We start from the raw sequence: 15,261 nt of genomic DNA, 5'->3' as shown, positions 1-15,261 counted from the left end.
TACTACGTTCGATTTAAGTGGCAAAACTTGGGAGTTTAAATAAAAAGTGAGCTCGCCTTGAGGTTGCACTTCGTCGCATGCTCTCTTTTTTTGTGCGCGAGAGTTTTGTGTGGAGCCCAGAAGTCAAAATCATGATCACCGATGACTCACTTGCTGTTTCCATATTGACATCTTTTGCGGTTATTTCAGCACGAATGTATCTTAATACCGACGCCAAAGCCACCGGATCCTTAAAATTAACCCTTTTAAAACTTAGATCCAAGATAGTGGATGCAGCTAAGAGGAAAGACTGTTCTATGGTCGCAAATCTTTTATCAAATTGCTTTAAAATTTCTTGTGTCAGTTTTTGTGCTGCTGGTTGATATGGGTGAATTTCCGAAATTTGCTCATGACCGCAATGAACTAGAGGTATTATTTGGCTGAGAGTTCCTTGTCGTTCGCCACTTATCTGCACTGTCATGACCTCTAAAGGTCTTAAAAATGTGCATATTTCCATTAGTTCATCCTTTTCTCTTGACGTTATCATGGGCGGAGAATCCGGGTAATTTAACAAAATTTGGCTGACGTAGGCGCTAAGTTTGATGAACCGTTCGATCATATAATACGTGGAATACTAAAAGTTTCAAAAATTTACCCTCTAGTACGCCAGCGGCTGCTCGCACATTTCGCATGTCGTCATTGGCTTTAACGCTGCGTTTGAACCATTTCACAATTGTTTTGCATTTTAAAATAATGCCTTGTAGCGCAGAAATATCTAATGAATTCGAACAAACCAAATTCAGCGTATGGGAGGAAACATGGAATATGACGCTTTTTTCCGAATGGTTCATATATTGCATTGACAATATTGCTTGCATTGTCTGTGACAACAGCCTTAAAGTTATCTTCCTGAATAGAACAATTTTTCATTGCATCGGACAAAATCTCAGATATATGGGAAGCTGTATGGGACTCACTCAATTCATACACACCATTAAATGGCTTTGTTTCAAGCAACCCATGAACGGTTATTCCCAACATGCTTTTCATGTCTATATTAGCCCATATATCAGTGGTCAGGGTTACACAATGCAGATTTGAAAGCAATGACACACATTTTTCTCCTCTTCATACGGTTTATCAATTTCAGCCTTTATCGTGTTCCTTGTTGGGACTTTGTAAAGTGGGAAATTTTGCTTCATAAAGTCTACCGTGGTGTGATGGTAGCGTGCTCCGCCTACCACACCGTATGCCCTGGGTTCACACCCCGGGCAAAGCAACATCAAAATTTTAGAAATAAGGTTTTTCAAATAGAAGAAAATTTGTGTAAGCGGGATCGCCCCTCGGCAGTGTTTGGCAAGCGCTCCGATTGTAATTCTGCCATGAAAACTCTCAGTGAAAACTCATCTGCCTTGCAGATTCCGTTAGGAGTCGGCATAAAACTTCTAGGTCCCGCCCGTCCAATTTGTAGGGAAAATCAAAAGGAGCACGACGCAAATTGGAAGAGCAGCTCGGCCTTAGATCTTTTCGGAGGTTATCGCGCCTTACATTTATTTTTTTTAAGTCTAAGAAACCAGCACGTTTAATAAAAGTTAAATTTCTTAGAAAAAAATAATATAATAATTAATGAACACAAAACATAACTCGGACAAAGGTAAACGGCAAATTATCTTTGACGATCATGTGCATGTTTCCATGTGTAATTTTCTTGTTTTTTGTACCGGAGAAATAGCTTTGAATGTTGGTAAATGCTTTTAAAATTAATGGCTAACTGACGGTGCTACTCAACTGACTTGGCCGGCTACTTTGCTGACTGGCGCTACTACTCGGCATTTCATCTGCGCTACCTTCGCATTCATTTGTCATATCGACCACAGTATACACATTATTTTTATCAATGGTTTCACTGTCATCGTCGTTTGTTTTGGAATCATGCTATAAAATAATACATTACGCACCCATTCTTTGAAGGAAATTAACTATTTTATCTTACCTTAAACTTATCAACTTCAGCTGCATGTTTCAATTTTAAATGCTGGAACATGTTTGATTTGTTGTTTGAAAATTTTAACTTTTTGTTACAAAAATTATACACAACCAGGTTGTTTTTTTTTCTTTAATAAAATATTTCAACGCTTTACTTTTGATGGGAGCCATTTTGCGCAATGTTAGTGAAGAAGAATCTTAGTGATGTAAGAAAGAACAAAGAAACAACGCTGCCAAGCACAGATAAAAAATACCAAAAATATTAAAAAAAAAGATTATTTTTCCAATAAATCGATGAAAATTGCAATTAATTTAAAGAAAGTCTACGATACAATTAAATCGTTGCTCAAAATTATTCGATTATTTCAACCTTTCCGATTAATCATGCCATTTCTATATATTGCACATACTGTTTTCTAACACAATCATAGAGATTGGTCTATATATAGCATATATCCCATACAACCCACTCTTCAGATAAGCTGCTTTTCGTGATTTCTGTCCAACTATAACAGTTAGACGCCGCAAATATCACCAAATGCTTACGTTAAATAATTACGTATATGGCATAATTTACTGTCCAAACAAATCATATAGATCGGTTGTTTATATAGCATGTATTCCATACAAACCGATTGCTCAGATTAGAAGCTTTTCGTAATTTCTGCCCCATTTTCGCAGCTAAATGCTTCAAGTTTCACCAAATGCTTACGCATATGACATACATTGTTGTTTGAAAAAGCCGTATAGATCGGTTGTATATATTGTAACGAATTTACTTGCAAATCGTCTTATTTGCAACCTTCTGTTAAGTTCGAATCACTAAACTGTTGAATAAATAACTCCAATATTTAATAATGCAAAATGGCCTTTATTAAAGTACTTCACAACAAATAACTCTACTATTGCCCGACAGATTGCGGGCTTAATCAAAACTGATTGTAGCGCCTCTACCGTTGAGGCCTTTTATACTCTTTGATTTCCTCGTTGCATCTTCTAGGCGCTTCTGTTCTAGAATCTACTAGTTGGTTATCTGTTATAATTATAACTACAGATGTATGTGTATAGCTCTCATATGCGTATGTGTTTGTGAGCGACACTTCCACAATTATAATTGCATATCTCAGATAAGATATCTGCATGTGTTTGTGCGTTGCTTCCCCGCTGCGTGCACGCACATATGTGTAGACACAATGATTGAATTATTGATGTGCATTCACGTCACCGCTCAGCATCGGCCTAGAGATGACAGTACCCCTTAGTGTTGCTAATATTCGTTACAATATATAGCTATATCGCATACAACCGATTCATAAGATAAGAAGCTTTTCGTAATATCTGTCCCATTTAACAGCTGGTAACTCCAACTTTTACCAAATATTTACGTATTGACCATATTTTCTTGTCTGAAAAAATTGTAGAGATCGGTTGTATATACAAATAGTATATTTCACATACAAACTATTATTCAGATAAGATAATAATGGTTATAGCTATCTCATGAATACAACAACGAACGTAAAACTTTGATGTTTATCGAAAATGTCTGTATGTCATTCTGCACATTTCAACTGTAGACCTGTAGTGGAATTCACTTATAACGATGCGATTTGTCGAGATTTTATTTAACGATTTTGTTGCTTGCCTTATCGATTGTACCATTCACTAACTTAGTTTTAACGACTCAAAATAGTTGACATTTAAATTTCGTTTCAATTGTAAGCATACATTTATATTGGGTACCAGGGTATAGATGGGAATAAAAAAGCGGATGACCTGGCTAAAAAGGGCGCATCGCTTTAAGCTTGCTCCGTAGACGACCCAATTAGATTGGGCCAGATTAAGAGAAGGCGAGATGTGCATATGATCGACCAAGCGGAAAAGGCGTGGGTCCAAGCGCAATGCTGTAAAGTCTCGAAGTGTAGCTCTTACAACCTTAGACTAACAAAGTTGCGTCTATTATTAAAAAGAGATGACTTTAAACCCATGACGGGTATTCTGACGTCGTATGCCTTTAAATTAGGCTTGATCAGTGAGAGCAGATGTAGGAAGTGCGGGTTGGAGGAGGCAACGATCGAGCACGTTTTGTGCTAATGCCCTATGCTTGCCAGGCTAAGACTCCTGCTATTGGGACTGACACAGCTGTCAGAAGCATCAAATGGCATAAGTCCTAGAAGGCTTCTAGTATTTGCCAATAGTAAGGAGTTATTTTAAAACATAGGTCCTGGTTTTTGATAGGGATTTTCCGTTTGGTCGTAAAATAAACTTATGGTAACACTACGGACCCATTCAGTCTATGTGAGGGCCTAATGGACCATCCAGTTCAACCTAACCTTACCTATCGAAAATGTGACTTACGCTCATTTGTTCTATATACATACATATGTACATATATTACTCCTGTTATACAGCCGATTAATCGGATATTACGATTGGGATATGATTATTGATCAGCTCCAATCATGAAAGGTATGAAGCCTTCGACACAGCAGAAGACAGTTCCGCTCTTACTTGTTGTTTTGTATTTTTAGGTATTCGATTACACAGTCTCAATATCTTCCATTGTTGTGTGTTTATATTTATATACTATATCAATGTACATTTGTACGTAGAAATATTGTTTGGATCATTAAAAATATTGCTGATAAGAAAGGGTGTAAAGTACGACATGTGTTGAAATAAATTAACTTTCAAAGGCTACTTAAAATTTGTAATTTCATTCTTTAGAGAATATTTCATATCGAAACAACAAATAAAACAACAGAATAATAAAAATTTGAGCCGCCACGGAACGCCTGGCACATGGGAAACAACGATTTGGTAAAAGTAATATGAAGAAAAGAACTGATTGCGATAGGAACCAAATATAACATAATGATAAAATAAAGTATTACGGCTTTATTTCGAAGAGATCCCCAAATGACCACTGGAGGATCCCGAGGAAGAATCCAAAATCATACCGAAATGATTCACAAAAGACGCCGAGAGAGTCCTTGAAATGACCACTAACGACCTCGAAGTTATTCCCAAATGATCCTGTAACGACCCCGAGAGCGTCCCCAAAATTATACCGCAATGCCGCTCTAATGGCCCCGAGACGACTCCAAGAGAGCCCCCCAAATCCTCCCGAAAGATCCCACAAATTACCCCATAAGGACCCTGAAGATGAGTCCCCAAGGTCGAATCGAAAGTACACCAATTACCTCGAGAGTATCTCGATTGGATTTCCTCAGTGCAGCCTTAGACCTAGTAAATATTCCGACCAGATTCTTAAGTGCTGTCCTACCACACCGGACATAATAGCTTCGATTCCTGAGAAAAGCAACATAAACTACTGAAGAAAACATTTTCTAAACAGAGCGCCTCTCGGCAGTGTATTGGCAAACTTTTCAATGATATTTATACCGTTGTTCGAGTAATCTCGTGATCGTTCTCTCAACTGTCACCGACTACCGGTCAACCTACAAAAGAGCAATCTCCGACTTTACTCTGGCCGTTCCAAACCAATAATCCAAGTCTCCTCGCTCTCTATACATAAACATTATAAACTTTGCACGGGACTTAAATTCATACATAGCAGATCCTTTTAGCGCGGTCAAAACCCGCCTTTAAGTTGATACGTTGGTGCGTATATTTTCTGTTATTGTAAGTCTTCTCCAGGATATGGCATAACGTGAAGATCTGTATTGTTTTTCAACTCTTATCTTAATCGCTATATTAGCGAATCGATAACTAAACTGATTTCGATATTCAGTTTTTTAACGCTATTCCTTAATCTACGACCAGTAGGCGAGGTTGCTAACTTTAACGATGAGTCTTGTCGAAATTTTAACCAACGGTTTTTTACTAGCCATAACGACTGTGCTACTCACTAACTCAATTTCGTAACCACAATTGTTATCGTAAGCGAAAAATCGTTAGTTAAAATCTCGACAAATCGTAACGTCAAAAATTAGTGAACTCCACTAACTATCATTATTGAAAATCGAATTTGTTATATTTATCGATTCGTTATATAGCTAATGAGAATGTCGTTATAAAAGTTAAAGAATTGCTAACTTTAAATGATGCGGCTTGTCGATAATTAACTAATGGGTTTTCACGTGTCATCACAGCTGCGCTATTCACTAACTCAATTTCGATATCGATAACGTGTTAACAATTTAATTGAGTTTAAATGAAGGTGAAATGGCTTCATAGCTAATTCCGTTAAACAAATTTAAATATTCTTCTTTTATTTACTGTCAATAGCCGAGTAAATTAACGAATATCGATAAAAATTTGTTAATCAAAATCGAAATCGTTATGTTTACAGATTCGTTATATAGCGGTGGCAAATGTCGTTAAAAAGTTAGAGAATTCCACCACTGATCGATAGTCTATTTACCAGCACTGGAATTGAATAACTTTTATCGATGCGATTTGTAAACATTTTAAAAACCAATTTAGCATCCGATAACGACTGTTCTACTTAGTTTTTACATCACTAAGTTTTTACATCACGAAGTTTAAATGAGAGCAAATTGGCATCACCTTTCTTTTTAAGGCCCTTGCATTCTAGGTCTATGCCCTAAAATCACAGTTCATAAAACGTGTTCCAGAATAATCATCCACCGATTGTCTTTGCTTTTACTTGGAAGTGATTTTTTCATAGCGCGTCCCTATCAAAGGGAATCACCCAAGGGCGGGATTGGATACTACACATTCATATAGCTAAACGATTGCTACAAGACAGATAACCGCTAGCAGCGCCACCTCATGGTCATGGCATAGTGAGCCCTTAAGTCGAGCTTTTCTGTGTGACCTCCAGAGATTCACTTGATTTTCCAGAAATTTCGTGGATTTTTACTTCTACAACTTTTTTTTTGCATGCCAGTCTAATGTACATATATTTTAAATATAATTATATTTTACTACTCTTATCGATAATTCATTTAATGAACATCAACAGTACTTATTTTATAATAGAATGTAAAAAACTTGCATTTAAATGAAAAATAGAGATTAGAAAATCATTTAGCAGAAGACTTGCCGAGTATCCTGCCGTCAGATTCTAGATTAAGTTTCTATTCAACGACGTTTTTTCCCCCACATGTAATGACTGACAGAGTTAAGAATCATCGCTCATATTTATATTACTTCGGATTGCCTTGTACCCTCAAACCGCTAATCGTTAAGTCAGGTGATCTTGGCTGCGACGAATAGTGATCTAATTCTTTTTGAGGTCGTCGGTTCGTACGCGCATCTAAAACCCTGAAAGTATGTCGCGCGTCTTTCATCACATAATGGAAGTGTGTTTTTCGATTGGAGGACGGTAGTGTTACTAGTACCTCGTTCTGGAGTTGAACATGTTTTAGGCACCAGAGAAGTCACAATTCACTAGGCGACGTCTCGATGTGCACGCTGAAATTTCCTTGCCGGTCATTCGCATATCTAAGATGATTTTGATAAGACCGGGAAGAGTCACTGCCCTTAAATCAAAACCTACTCATTTAAAAGCTACTCATTCATTAAAAACTCCCACTTTTCAATTTCCATGCTAGTGAATACTTTAGTTCCAACTAGTCGCTGGGAAATTAACCTTGAGTCGTTCTATTTTGAAACTCCAACTCGTTTACCCCTTTATCAGTAAGCATCACTCTTTGAGCAGAATGTATTGATAATTACTTTAATGAGTACATCACTAAGCAATAGCTGAAGATTGGACGTTGTGCTATGAGTGTTAGAATGAAAAGTTTGCAAAAAAACGTATTATTTATATGATAGATATTCGTATATCGAACGGATACTGAACTTTCATATACTCATACAGGCGTACATGTACTATATTAGGGCGGGTCGATAAAATATTAAATGATATTCCTGTCAGATGATCGCTGCTTTGCCTGTAATTAAAATCGTGTTTGGTACTTGCAAGGATAGCGTGTCGTGGAGTATATCTTCTGAAAGCAAATTTGGTAAGATTTTAGCAATGTTAAAAAAATGCACAACCAAATATTTTGCGGCTTAAAAGGATATTGACGGTTGAGTGAAATACCACCTCGTTTGACATTCTTTTATCTAGGAATTCTGAGATATATAGGAGTTTGCCAAGCAGGCGCCGGTATAGGGTGCTTTTCCATTTATTACATTAGGGTGATTCGCTTTGTCTTAGGTGCACGGATTGCATGCACTGTTTATACGACAAAGTATGCAATACTACGAGAGCACCACCCCATTGCTAAGTTATAGCTTGCATCAGTACGAAGCGTCAAAAAATTGGCACATAAATAATAAAGTATGACGAAAAAATATAAAAACAACTACCCAATCTTTTCGTGAGCGAAATGAGAGGATTGATAGTGTAACGAGTTTAGTGAAATTCCGCTTATTTGCAACCTTCTACTAACGTTGGTATCGCTAAACTGTTGAATAAATAAATCCAATATTCAACAATGCTTTTATACACTCCGCTGTCTTGTTCGCATACTTCTAGGCGTTTCTTCTGCTAGAATTTACTACTTAGTTACCAGTTATAAACTTACTAGCTATAAACTACAGATGCCCGTTTATAGCCTCTCGCATAGCCATATGCGCGTGGATATGTGAGTAATACTTCCACCGATGATTGCATACTTTTGTGAGTATCTCAGATATATGCACGTGAATTTGTTTATAGCCTCTCGGATAGCCATATGCGTGTGTATATGTGAGAACTACTTTGCTGATGATTGCATACTTTTGTGAGTATCTCTCCGCTGCTTGTATGTACATATGTGTATACATAATGATTGATTGCTTTATGTACATACAAGTGACTGCTTAGTATCGGCTTAGAGATGACAGTATCCCTTAGTGTTGCTAATATTCGTCACAATAGGAATACCGTTGAAGCTGGGTTGATTTTCATTTCCTACCATTCGTCGCACGAAAATATACGTAGGTTTGAGCATACTGGGATGGCATATAATTTTTTGCGTGTATTTTGTTGTAGTGACTCTACAATGTGGCCAATCCGTGCACAATTTGCAAGATAAAGCGAACCTCTTTATATGCGAAGTTGGCGTTTTAATAATGTGGAAGAACGCCTTATTTCAACAGTTAGTTGGAAAACACTATATCTTAAAACTTGTTTTAGGAAACCCCTAGCCCAGATTTTCTATTTAAAAATTAGCACCATACTTTAGCAAAGTTTTCCAGAATCTTATTCGGAATATTATTGAACACCGCACTATTTATAAAGTAATTAGGATTAGGGCTGTTTATTTGGTACTCCTCAACTGAGTTTTAAGATATTTCGTTATTCGATATACTTTTGAGATAAGATATTTTCGAAAGATTCTGAGATAGGGCGTTCTTCAAATACCAGCATTTATTTCTTTCGCAACATTTTTTTTTACTCAGCTTTTGATTCTTGAAACTTTTTCCTCCAGGATCAGATATTGCATTTAACGGTTTACCAGAAAAAGCAATTCGATTCATCACAAATAACAACCGATTCCTAAGCACAAAAAAGGACCTTCTCAGTGAGATGTTTCTTTTTTACTTATTTTTTTTCGGTTTTTATAGCGATTAATAAATTAATCAAATGTTTTCCCACCATCCCTGAGATCGTTTAGTGTGATTTATTGCTAATTAGTTTTTTAAAATGTTATTTTGCGATCGAAATAGGTTTTAGGCATGGTAAACCAGAGAAATCAGACTAAGTCCCGATCGTATAGTTATGTGGGAATGTGTGTTCTGGAATATTTGGGTATAGTTCGAGGCTTCTTTGTAGTAATGCCGGAATTATTCCGGTAGTATTTTGAGATTATTTCGGGACTATTTTGAGTTTTTGCCGTATCGTTTTAGGTACATACAAATATACTGGGAAAGTGTTAGAGAACATTTCGGGCTCAACTGGAATAACTTCGGCATTTAATATTTGGCAGGTTTCGGAAAAATCCATTAATGAGCTTAGAAAGTTGTTGGGCTGTTATTATTATTGGCTTGTTATTGATAACAACTGTTACTAAAGAGTACAACATACAATTATCGACGTGTTATCGGCTTATTATCGAAAAGCTAACGATTTCTCATCGAAAAGATAACGATTTGTTATAGAAAAGTCGAACAAATATCGATTTATTTTCGAAAAGTTATGGATTTTTTTTTCGAAAAAATTTTGTTATCGACTAATTATCAGTTTTTGTAAAAAAAAATTATCGATTTATTATCGAAAAGTAAAACAATTTATAGGAAACCTATCGATTTGTCAGCGGAAAACATTAACTTGTTATCGAAATGTTATCGGTTTCAATAAATTTTCGATAAAATCGATAACTTGTTTATAGCTCGTCAATAACAAATTTATAATGTGCCGATAAGAATCCATTAACAATTTGATAACTAACCGATAACACACCGTCTGCTTTCCGTTTTGGCTTTTCATCTTTCCCTTTCTTTTCCCATTTTCTATTTGCATTACCTCATCTTTTCTATCCTTTCGTTTTGTATAATAAAATGCATGCCGTATTGACGCACGCATATATGCGTATATATATCTTAATATATAAAAATCACGTGTCACTATGTTTGGCGCAAATGGACTCCTAAACTACTGAACCGATTTTGAATTTGTTTTGCACCCCATATGTAGTTTGATCTAACTTGAAAAACAGGAGAGGTTATTTCTCAGTTTATAGTGCAATATTATTTTATTGCAATTTTTTTATATGTTTATACGTAATAATAAAATTTTACGTATACGCACCGGCACTCACATTTTCAGGGGTGCGGATATACTTCCGTGTAATTGGTTGGTGTTTAATTAAACAACGTGCTTATCAATAAAAATATTATAGCGAATGATATCAAGTATAGCATATCACCAGCCCCGCCGAGAGGGTGGGTGGAGGGGGGAGGGGATTAGCCCCGGGCCCGGGGTTTCTGAGGGGGCCCGCGATTTAGAGGTACTATGACATTTTTTTTAATTCAGGTGAGTCTTTAGTTGTTCCATGTGCAATTTTTAAGCCGAATTTCAAAAGCAACGAAAATCTGCATTTCGTATTAATATTATAGTAAAGTGTAAAAAATAAAAATCTGTATATATATAAAGAAAGGCTAAAATGTGTGTTAGTTGGTCGCCGGTGTTTGAAGAGATGCGTTGGTCAATTTTGTTCAAACTTTCACACAAGTTGCGTAAACCTCACGCGGTGGTTACTGCATAGGTTTGGTTGCGTTCGATGTACAGGGTCTCGAGATATAGGCCGAAACGTGGACCCGGGGTACTCAGAATGTGTTTATAGAATATCGATAACAAATGAAAGTTGTTGATGAGTGCTTTAGTAGGGGGTAATTTTCATACCCCTGAGTGACTAGGGTTCGAGATATAGGCCAAAACGTGGGCCAGTGAATGCCTAGACGGTTTTTATACAATATGGATATCAAATGAAAGCTGTTGATGAGTGCTTTAGTACAGAGTAATATATTATCCAAAGACGGACTGGGACTGGGATTAGGACTAGGACTGGGACTGAGACTCGGAGTGGGAATGGGACTGAGACTAGGAGTTGGACTGGGACTGGGACTGGAATAAAATATATACAACCCTCTGGGACAGCCAATAAGGGATGCAGAAGAATGAAAAGGAATTGAGAGAAGAGAAAAGAAGGAAGGAGATTGAGAAAGAGATAGAATGAGACGAAGATGGAGATAGATGAAGCGAAAAAGACGGAGGGAGGAGTGAATAAAAGGATTAGGAAAAGTTGAAGAGGGGGGAGGGCAGAGTCAGATGGAAAAAGCTTATTAAAATGTATGCAGATAGGCCAAATTTAGGGCAGGACAACGTCTGCCGGGTCTTCTAGTATATATATATAACTAAATCTCAGGTACCTTATTCGTTGCTGTTGTTGTTGTAGCGATTAAGAGACTCCCCGAAAATTTGGGGAGTGTTATCGATGTCGATGATTCTTTGCTTGATAGAGATACAGTACATTCCAGTAACAAGCACCGTGAAGGTATAAGCCTGAAATTTCGGGAACGATTTGATATGACCACATGGAACCTTCTGGACCATCCCGCGAATCATTTCTTTGACGCTCGCTAATTTACATATGGAAGTTACGTATTTACCGCTGAAAATAATTGGTTTACTATTTCAATAAAAATATGAATAATATAGTAAAGTACATATTTTTTAATAAAGTAATGCAACAATAATAGCAGCAAATCAGAACTATGAAACATACTGACAAAACAACAAAGACATATTGGCGTAATCGATAATGACAAAAGTTCGTAAGGTGCTTGCATTCGTATTGCAGAATATTACGTACGTATTTACTTGAAAAAATTACAAAAACAATGCCGTGACAACAACATTTAATTAAATATAACAATTTAACACGTTCGTTAAATTCAGAATACAAAAATGTGAAAGAAAAATGTTCATTCGATAAGAACAGTCAAAGGAGTCATAATAGGCCAAAGGGTATATAATGTTTATCGATAATATATTTATTGATTAATGTATTGGTTGTACCCAGCGAGTCATTGTACTAAAAACTCGATCGATAATAGATAGTAAGATCGTTAATCAAGGAATTCAAGCAGATTTTATAGACGAGGTTAGGTAAGTTTGAACTGGCCTCCCCTAACGACTTCGTCATATGACATGAAAATCCATCTGAAATAAACTTATTAAATCCTAAGGTAGTAAATTGGAACCCAACATTATATGGTGCATGGATCGTTTCTATGCTCAGGAGTAGGGTCGTCGAAGCAACGGATCTGGCTCAGTAGGTAAAATGTCTACCAGAGGCATCCCCAGCGCTGCGTGCTAGCGCCTCTTCTATAGATACTGGTAGTTTATAAAATCATACAAAGCTTCGGGGCAGAAGGAACGAGGGTACTCGCATACGCTGACGAATTTGCGATTCTGATCACAGCTTAATTCCTGAAATAATACTTTGCGGCATCGAACAGAGTTCTAACAGTATACTACACATGCAAAAGGACTATCGGGAGGAACTGGGGACATATCATCCATGGCATGTACAACAAAGTCATTCGACCGATACTAGCGAAGGTGCTATTTATTGTGTGGTGGAAAGCGCTAGACAAAATGTGCAATAAAACGAGGGTAGTGAAGGTGCCAAGGCTAGCATGCCTGAGAATATAATTCTATGCATCTCAGGAACGCTTAAACGTAATTTTTCACTTGTTGTCACTCATGCAGGGATTGGTCGCGAAAGGTGCTTTATGACTTAGAAAATCTAACATGGTGAAATCAACCAAATACAAGTACGCGACGCTATTAGTTGATATTGAAAGACGAGATTAAAGCGGTTGTTAATTTGCAAGTACAGACAATAAAAAATATTCTTTGAGAGAGGAATGAGAAGAAGACCCAGACAGTGGTAGTGGTATTACAAACTACACAGATGGCTTGAAAATAGAAAAAGGAATTGGAGCTGCGCTATACTCAAAGCAAAGCGACTTCCTGACCCATGCAGTGTTTTCCAGGCGGAGGTCTATGCTATTGTGCGAGCAGCCAGACTGCTCCAGGACAGCATGGTTTCAGACAGGCATGTGGCGATCTTTGTCGAGCTTCGCTGGAATGCGTGAGACATCTCAATATCTCCTTTTGCTGAGTCCCTGGGCATAGCGATATTGAAGAGAATGAATTTGCGGATGAAATGACCAGGAAAGGTTGTAAAATAAACATAAGCGAGACGGACAGCTTTGTACGGCCACAGATCGATTATATTATGAGGAAAATCGATGAATATAAGATAATGACAACGGACATTCTGTGAGCCAAACGGGATGATTGCAAGGTCTCAAGATTCTTATAACCATGTTTGGATATTAAAGCAACTGGCGCCCTTCTCAAGCTAAACCAAACTTCAGCGCTATTGCACCGATGCTCCGAAGGTGGGGCACACCAAAAAGCTCCCTTTGCAAAAACTGTCAGGATGAGGAGGAAAAGAACTCAATTCATCACCCGTTTTTTATCGTCGAGAAAACTAGTTTTTTTTGTCTCACCACTGAAAACGTTGCGTATAAAAGCTCTCTCTAAGAATTTCAATAAGGTGCCGTATGGACATCATCTAAAACTCACATTTTACACATATCATTCTACTTACCTATCGGTAGATTTATAAAATGCATATGCAAATGGGAGTACATATGCACACACAGATAACCTTTTATAGGATTTGTTATTCCTTGTGCCAAAATATTTGAGGTTCAAAGTATATATTAATAAAAATTAATTTCAAGCTATTAAAAATTAACTTTAAAGACAGTGCAAAGAGATAAGAATATGCTAATAATTTCGGCATTGTTTACTGCAATTTCGCGTCATCTATTCAAAATTGTTTGAATTGAGTTCGGTGCTATTAAGGGACCACTTTAAGCTATTTTCGGATTAACTTTGGTGCTGTTTTGAGACTACCTTGGCATTTATTCGCTAGTACTTTCTAATAGGGTTAAATATTAAGGACTATTTTGGACAAGAAAAACAACAAAGCCGCGGGCGCAGATGGATTGCCTGCGCAGCTATTCAAATATGGCGGCAATGAATCAGCTTCTTCGCAAAATATGCCCGACGATTGGAATCTAAGTGTTCTTTGTCTAGTCCACAGGAAGGGGGATACTGCAAACTGCACCAACTATCGCGGAAGCAACCTTCTTAATATTGCATATAAGGTTCTGTCAAGTGTATTGTGCGAAAGATTGAAGCCAACTGTGAATCGGCTGATTGGATCTTATCAGTGCGGCTTCACACCTGGTAAATCTACCATTGACCAGATTTTCACAATGCGCCAAATCTTGGGAAAACCCCGCGAAAAAAGAATCGACACACATTACCTACTCATCGATTTTAAATCCGCCTTCGACAGCACAAAAAGGAGCTGCCTATTTGCCTCTATGTCTGAATTTGGTTTCCCCGCAAAACTTATACGGCTGTGCAAATGACGTTGAGTAACACCATCAGCTCAGTCAGAATTTTGAAAGACCTCTCCGAGTCGTTCGACACTAAACGAGGTTTCAGACAAGGTGAACGCCGATCCTGCGATTTCTTTAACTTGATGCTGGAGAAAATTAAACTAGCTGCAGAACTTAACCGCTCTGGAACAATATTCTATAAAAGCGTGCAATTACTGGCATATGCTGATGACATTGATATCATCGTCCTAAACAGCCGCGCCGTAAGTTCTGCTTACTCCAAACTGGAAAAAGAAGCGGTAAAGATGGGTCTGATTGATGGTGAATGAGGTCAAAACGAAGTACCTGCTGCCATCGAACAAAGAGTCAGCTCATATGCGCCTT

General features: G+C 37.4%; 1 pseudogene; it reads right to left on the bottom strand.

Moving 5' to 3' along the window:
* Positions 1-684: 684 nt before the first annotated feature.
* LOC137241830 (uncharacterized) lies at positions 685-2,023 on the bottom strand (annotated as a pseudogene).
* Between the last annotated feature and the right edge of the window lie 13,238 nt (positions 2,024-15,261).

Source organism: Eurosta solidaginis, chromosome 2 (assembly GCF_040869045.1).
Source record: "Eurosta solidaginis isolate ZX-2024a chromosome 2, ASM4086904v1, whole genome shotgun sequence".
Taxonomy (NCBI): domain Eukaryota; kingdom Metazoa; phylum Arthropoda; class Insecta; order Diptera; family Tephritidae; genus Eurosta; species Eurosta solidaginis.
This window is presented reverse-complemented; position numbering and strand designations above follow the sequence as displayed.